This window comes from Diceros bicornis, chromosome 14 (genome assembly GCF_020826845.1).
Source record: "Diceros bicornis minor isolate mBicDic1 chromosome 14, mDicBic1.mat.cur, whole genome shotgun sequence".
Classification (NCBI taxonomy): Eukaryota; Metazoa; Chordata; class Mammalia; order Perissodactyla; family Rhinocerotidae; genus Diceros; species Diceros bicornis.
Genome location: NC_080753.1, coordinates 11,256,640 through 11,264,520, shown reverse-complemented (window position 1 = coordinate 11,264,520; position 7,881 = coordinate 11,256,640). Strand labels below are relative to the sequence as shown.

The following is a 7,881-nucleotide window of genomic DNA, read 5'->3' as shown; positions in this document are numbered from 1 at the left end:
AAAAAAAGAGGAAGATAGTCAATGGATGTTAGCTCAGGGTGAATCTTCCTCAGCAAAAAATAAAAATAAAAAAAATGAAAGATAAAAAGAGAAGAGAGAAAGGAATGGCAAACTTCTATGCAAGCTGGGACAAATTCCTTTCCTGTGAAGGAACGGTTGCCATGTGACATCTCATTGCACTTTAGTGGCCCTTAGCTCTCATGGCAGAAGGGAACATAACTAGAAGCAAAAACAAAATTTCTACTGCTGTAGCTACTCGTCACTCCATTTCGTGGGAGCAATTCTCTCTTTTACAGCACTTCACCCTCAAGCAGAAATCATCAAAAGTGGTGCATGGGGTTAAAAATTCATCCAGGGACACAAAGGGCTTGATCTGAGCACAAAAGCCTTCTAGAATGAAATGGAAAATGGAACATTTCATGCCCCTGGCTCCTCAGAGATTATTGGCTTCTTGCGTAAGCGGCAGAAATAGACTGAAGAGATTTTGTGGTCTCTAACACAAGGTCCGACAGTTTTTAAGAGAGGAAAAAAAGGGGGCTGATTTTGTCATGAGCAGAGCATGCTGGAAATCTTTAGATACACAAACAGCTACTCAAAATCCTTGCGTATTGTGATTTCACATTTTGAATTATAATGTAAGTTCAGAATTCATCTTCAGAGGACGGGCATGATCTTCATCCCACACTTCCGTGCCAAACGTTCTTCAGTGGAGAGCAGCTGTGTGGGCAAATGGTGAAGTGGTAAAAGGCAAGACACTGTGATATTATGGAGATATTTCTTATCCCTGTGCCTCCTTTCTTCTGAGGAAGTAGGAGACCCTTTTCTCTGGCAATGACTAGGTGAATCATTTTGTCACGAAGAACCATCTCCCCTTCTGGGACAAACACAGAAGAAAAGAGGGAGAAGGGCAGTGGGAGTGCAGGGGAGGGGGGCCAACGTGGGGAGAGCACACCAGGGGAAACACACCAGTTGTTTAGTTGCTGCGACTTCACTCAGGTCGGGGTGGAGTGGCCAGCAGGCAGCTAGGCCTCCTCTTGTCTCGGAGGTGGCCCATGGCAGCCTTAGAAAGCTGACGTTCTTGGTTATTTTGGAAGCAATGCTTTTCAAGGCTATGGCGATGCTGATACTCACTTAAATTGAACCGGGTTGAGAGACCTCCGTGGCAGTTTTCACACCTCTTCCACTGCAGGAGGTCCTCTTGGCCCCGTGCACCATGCATGCACAGCTGCACACATTTCTGTTTCAGCTCGCACTGGCAGCTGTCTGCTTCCAGCACCTGGCCGATCTCCCACATCTTTTCATTGGGCTCCAAGAGCTGGTGATCTTCATATTCCACGTAAAGTGTAGTGAGCACAGCTAGCCTCTGGAAATTCTTTTTTATCACTGTCTTGGCTGCCCATGATGTGAGGTTGGAGCATCTCCAATCAGTGTTTGCTTTCAGGTTCCTTCAGGTTCCTTCTGGCAAACCTGAAACACAGATTTCTGTGTCCAAACTTGAAGCTTAACTTGTTGAAGAAGCTCCCAATGGCCCCCTGCCAGCCCTGGCTGTTGCCAGAGGGAGAGGCGGGGGTCGCACCATAGGGCAAACCCTGCTGGTCACGCACCTGTCCCAGCTGCCAAGCGTGGAAAGAGTTTCCTTTGAAAATACCCACGTGGAAGTTGGTTCCACCTGGGCCTCTATCACTGCTGCTGATGTGGTGGAAGGGGAGGCACAGGGGCACCCACGGGGCCCCAGCCCAGAGGCCTGGCTAGGCTGCATGAGGCTGGTGCAGGTGGGCTGGGCCTGGGGGACTGTGGGGGCAGCAGAAGCCATGGAAGCCTCAGACCCTGGCACAGCTAGGCTGCCTTTGCTGTTCTGGCTGGAGGTCTGGCCAAGGCTGACCCTCTCCAAAAGCAGGGATTTCCTGCTTTGATTTGTGCTAGTGGAAAGGTCACTGTCCCTAGAGGGAAGAGAGGTGGTCTTCTCCTCCTCCAGGCTGGGTAGGGGACTGGTAGGTACACTGGCTGTGCTCCTGGCCTTCCATCCAGACTCTTCAGACCGCTTATTTTCTACATTACTACTCTGAGTAGTCTCAGAGTAGGAAGTAGAAGTGAGAACAGTAGGCCGGCTGAAATTCCGATGCTTGGAGTTGGCAGAGACACTCTACTGTACCTCGTGGGATGGGAAGGAGTGAGCTTCAGGGTGATGGCAGTCCTCCGGTTCAGATCTCCTATAGCCCAGGAGCGGAATAGCGGCCACCATCTTCTTGTACTTCTGGCTCCTCAGCCAGTCCTGGATATCTCCCTATGTATAACCCATGGACACCATCAACTCAGTCTGCCCGGGGTGCTTGTAGTCAAGAAGTGGCTCCATGTAAGTCTTTAGTTCCTCATTTTCATGACCCACATTCATCTATGGATCTTTCGTGATTTGCTCTAAAGTGCCTCTTTTGCTGGGATTGAGAACAAGAAATTTCTAGAGCAGCTTTTCCCACTCCATTGACATGCAGAATGGAATATGGTATTTTTCTGTTCAGTACTGGCTCTTGTAGCTTCTTGAAATTCTGTCCATCAAAAGGCAGGGATCTGCTGACCAGTGTATATATGATGACTTCGAAGCAACACATATCTGCCGGGAGTGCAGCATCCTACTTTTGGCCCTGGAAGAGTTCTGAGGAACCATAACGGGGACGGCCACAGGAGTGGCAACTTGTTGCCAAAGGTGAATTTCTTGCTAAAGACAAAATCTACAATCTTGATGTTCATGTTAGCATCCAAGAGCAGGTTTTCTGCCTTTAAGTGTCTATGAACAATAGACTTCTGGTGACAGTACTGCACAGTAGACACTATCTGGTGGAATTTGGCTCAGGTCTCTTTTTCTGTCCTATTGCCGTGAGCCAGTAGGTACTCAAACACCTCTCCTCCACCAGCATACTCAATGACAAGGTAGAGTGCTTCCTCAGTCTCCAACACCTCAAATAATTTCCCTGTGTCTGGATGATTCAAAGCCTTCATGATTCTTACTTTATGGGATAGTTTCTGGAGGCTGAGTTCTGCTGAGTCTTGTCAATGATCTTCAAAGCTACCTCTTTCCCAGTCAGAACATGCTGGGCCAACTTCACCTTGGCAAAATTACCCTTGATGAGGTTACCCTCAGCAGTGTTCTTAAGGCTCCGGTAGCTGCCAATATGGGTCTTTTCCTCAGTAGATATGGAGGCTGAGAGGCACTGCAGCATATGAAACTTACTGCCGGGCTTTGAGTCAAGATGACCCAAAGTCAGCTTAAAATCTGGAAAAGCTGGGAAGAAACTTGACCCGAACCACCACAAAAGAAAATCACTTTCAAAGCCCACCTGATGAACTGATCTTTACAATGGAATCAAAAGAATGCCAGACCAAAACAAAAAAACAAAAGAACAAAAAAAACTACCAGCAAACTAAGTTTTTAAAATAAAATAATAAATAAAAAATGAGAAAAAGAACAAAGAAAAAAGAATAGAGAAAAAAATTTTAAAGAGTAAAGAAAAAAACAAAAACACAAAAATAATAATAAAAAAAACAAAATAGGCAAGAAACTCACAATGCCAAGGCAGAAACAAGCTAATTTTAATCCAAGTCCCTCAGGTCACTGAAAACCAGCTTCAAATCCAGAAGGACAACAAACCTAGGCCTAACCAAGGACTCAACGGGGGAGGCTTAGAATTCCATATCATTGGCATAACAGTGAGGAAGGAATGGACCTATCAAGGATGAGGATAATCCACAGTGGTTTTCTCACATTTTGGTCCTGAGAACCCTTTACTCTTTCAAAAAAGAGTAACCCAAAGAGCTTTGTGTTTATGTGAGTTCTAGCCATAGATATTTACTTTATTGGGAATTAAAATCTGTAGGATGCTTCGTGGCATTTTCATTTCTGGTAGGAAAAGCTGTAATAATTTTTGGCTTTTAAAGAGCTTATAATGCCTACACTTAAAATATACAATTCTTTTTTTCTTTAAACTCTGAGTGAGTGATCTCAAAATGATGCTGACATTTAGCTGGCAGCATGATGCTATACAAAAATGTTCTATTGCATAAGACACAATAAGGTACATTATTAACATCCATAAAGCTGAGGTTAAGATGGCTTTCATCATATTTTCATTCCTTATTTATAGTTTTGCCCAGTTGTTTTGGAGTAGATTTCTCCTTTCCATGAGCCAAAGAACTGGCTATGTATGTAAATTTCAGTATCTTTAAACACAGAGGTTACAGCTGTGGGTTGAGAAAGCAAGTCTTCTACTCTTTCTTTTTTAAACCAATAATCCATTGCGATCCATGTCCCATTTATTCAGCATGGGTAGCGGGGTCTGGGTGCTTGACGTGGCATCAGTACCTCGGGGGTGGGAACCAAGATGCTCCTACTTGTGTTTTAAAAAACTGCTTAGTGAAGCATAATCTAGATTCAGAACACGCACAAATCATCAGTGTACAGCTTGGAGGCTGTACCCAAATTGAGCTCCGTATTTAACTAGCATCCAGATCAAGAATCAGAACATTGCCAGCTCCCCAACATCCCCCATCCTCCTCTCCAGTCACTTCCTCCCCAAGTGTAGACTATTCTGTCTTCTAAGAGTAAAGATTAGTTTTGCTTGTTTTTGAACTTTACATAAATAGAATCATACAGTAGTAAGTCCTTTGTGTCTCCTTCCTTTGTTCAATATTTTGTGAGATTTAGCTATATTGTTTACTTTGTTATTCTAAATGCTATATAGTAGTCCATTGTGTGATTATAACACAATTTGTGTATCCACTTAACTATTACGGAGCATTTGGGTAGTTCTCAGTTTTTGGATGTTTAAGAATACTACTGCTCTAAACATTCTTGTTCAGCTCTTTCAGTGAGCACGTATACACTTTTTTGTTGGACATATACCTAGAAATGGAATTTCTGGTTATAAGGCATGCATATTTTGAATTTTATAGATACTGCAGTTTGTACCAATTTACACACCCAACACCAGTGTAGAAGGGTTCTGTTTCCTCTCTAATACCTAGTATTGCCTGCCTTTTAAATTTTAACCTTTCTGTGGGTGTATAGCGGTGTAGCATTGTGGTTTTAATTTGCATTTCTCTGATGTCTAATGAAGTAGAGTGCCTTTTCATACTGTTATCGGCCATTTCCTTTCTGCGATGTGCCTGTTCCAGTCTTCTGCCCATTTTTCTATTGGGCTGCCTACTTTTATCTTATTGGCTTGGAGATAACGCTTTATATTTTTTGGATATGAACTCTTTGTTGTATATGGTCCTGCATGTTTCCTCTTCCCTCCATCCATCACCGTTAACTCTCTCACACCACCTCCTACTATTTTACCCATTGCTCATTCCTTTCCAGCCATTGGACTTCTGTTCTTTGAAGATGAGAGGCACCCTCCCACCTCAGGGTGCTGTGCTAGCTCCCACTTCTGCCTAGAACATTCTTCCCCAGAGATCCACAAAGCTCTGTCATTCAAATCTTGGCTCTGATGTCACTTTCTTGGTGAGGCCTCCCCTGGTCTCCCTATTTGGTCTTGGAACACCTCTTACACATCCTATCCATCACCCCTATTCATTGCTTTCTATTTTTTTAAAAAGCTTTGGATTGTGGAAATTTTCAAACATATACAAAATTAGAAAGAATAATATAAAGACTCTGCCTCACGTATCTATTATCCAACATCAATAATTATCAACATTGTTGTAATCCTTTTTATTTAATCCATAAATACTTTATTCTGCATCTTTAAATAAGTACTTTTTTTTTTGAAACACAGACACCATGCCATCATTAAATTTAACAAATAACAGTATCATATAATCCAGCCCGTATTCAAATTTCCCAGTGGTCTCAAAGTTTTTTTGTTTCAGTTGATATGTTTGAATAAAAGGCCAAATAAGATTTGGAAAAGTAATAGATTATTACTTTTTATTCTAGCCTTCAAGCTCTATTCATAGTATCTTTTAATTTTGTTTCAAAAACCTGAGGAATTATATGCATTTCAGAGGAATTGTGAATACATGTTCTGTAAAAGCAGAAGCCAAAGTAAAATTACTTCCAAATATGATCTTCCTTCAATACCATGATTATTCAGATTATTTATTGGAAAGCAGAGCTATACAGATGACGAGCCAAGATTCTCATATCTTGAAAATCCAAGTAAAAATATATTTGTAATCCCCAGAGTGCATAGCTTCAAAGTTCATACAAATGTACTACATTATCAAAAATATGTCAATAAAAATAATCAAATATGCTCTAATCCTCATATTAAGAATATAATAAAGTTCACAATTGGGAAACATGATTATTTCAAGAAATCAACTTGCATACCAACCTATTAAAAGAAACGTATTAAATTCTTATTGTTAAAATCCAGTGTCTATAATATGTGTTGCAGTTATTCAAAGGCTATTAAAACTAAAATGTTTATTGATATTATCTTAGACTCCAATGTCCACATAGATTTAAGCAGAAGTTTTTAAGGGTTTTTTGACGTGGGCATAGAATGAGGCAGCAGAGTTGAGAAGAAAATATATTGCACTGAGAATTAAGAGATAAAAGTTCTGGTATATTCTCTATTTTTAACTGGATACTTGATATTGAGGAAGTCAACAATTCTTTGCTTCAGTATCCTTCTCTAAAATAAGATAAAAATACTTGTCCTATTTAGCTCATAGGGTTGTGAGCTTTCTTTGTAAAGTGAGACTTCTCTAAAAATACCAATAACATTCTTCTCCCAAACAAACCATCTTTTTGACAGGCTGTTTTCAACAAATATAAGTGTTTTATAACTTACTCTTTTCCTGTGCAGAAATTATAGACATACACATTTAACGTTGAATTTAAAATAAAGCAATTGTATTCTGAAGCTCATCAGGTTGAGTTTTCAGTGCATGATGAATTTGGTGGCTATAAACATTGAGGGAGCCGTGGTCTTCTACAATGGACTAAGGTCATTCTTTCCAGTCACAGCCACATCCAAGTGCATTTCACCACTCCCTCCACACACTGATTGAAATGTCGTGGTGCTTGCAGCAACTTTAGAGACACCCACTGTCCTCATTTCAAAGTTCAGCCAACTCCTGTGCTCTTTACCGAAGTCTACAAATAGGATGGTACTTAACTTGACTCTTAAAAGTGCCTCCATGTAAATCTTACTCTCTCCCCCTTTTCTTTCACAATCAATTTTCTCTCTCCTCTCTCTCTCCTCTCTTTCTCTCAAAATAGCTATATGAAAACAAACAGCTGGCTCTTCTACAGTCCTCTTGGAAGTGTCCTGAAGGACACTGTGGAAGGACAGGGTTGTATCTGATTATTCTCGTGTCCCTTTACAATTCCATCTTTCTTTGAAATTTTGTTTTCACTATGCACCATCACGTTGGGTGATGGTTTTTGTAGGTTTATAACCTGCTATGTAGTGTGATACCATATTTGCTTTCATTCAGTCAAAAACCATCTCTTCTTCAAATGAGGAGATGAGTTTTGCTAGAAGTAGGCACAGAGACTATGAGAACTTAGCCAGGCTACGATTTGGGGTAGCTGAACCAGAAACTGGGATGGAATAGAGTGCAGATTCAAGGGAAGGAGGGCATTTGAAAATTCAGCTGCCGGGGCTGGCTAATTTGGTGTGATGCTGTCACCTGCTTATACAACAAATCCAGGGGTCATTTCAGAGGAAACTCTGAGAGCTTTCCTTCACGTTGTTCAAAGAGTCAGCTGAGTCTCTCTGCTACTTCCTTTTTACTCCTGACTGTCCACTTTACAAACACCACCATCAAGGAGTCTTACTGGGTTTGGTATCAGATTTCACAGTTTAACATATACAGGGAAAGTTTTCCTGATCCTTGTAGACTCTCTTAGATTCCTCTTTGTTTCTTTAATTT

At 41.2% G+C, this 7,881-nt stretch overlaps 1 pseudogene; it reads right to left on the bottom strand.

Annotated features, from left to right (window-relative positions):
- Positions 1–852: 852 nt before the first annotated feature.
- LOC131414228 (serine/threonine-protein kinase MARK2-like) lies at positions 853–3,251 on the bottom strand (annotated as a pseudogene).
- Between the last annotated feature and the right edge of the window lie 4,630 nt (positions 3,252–7,881).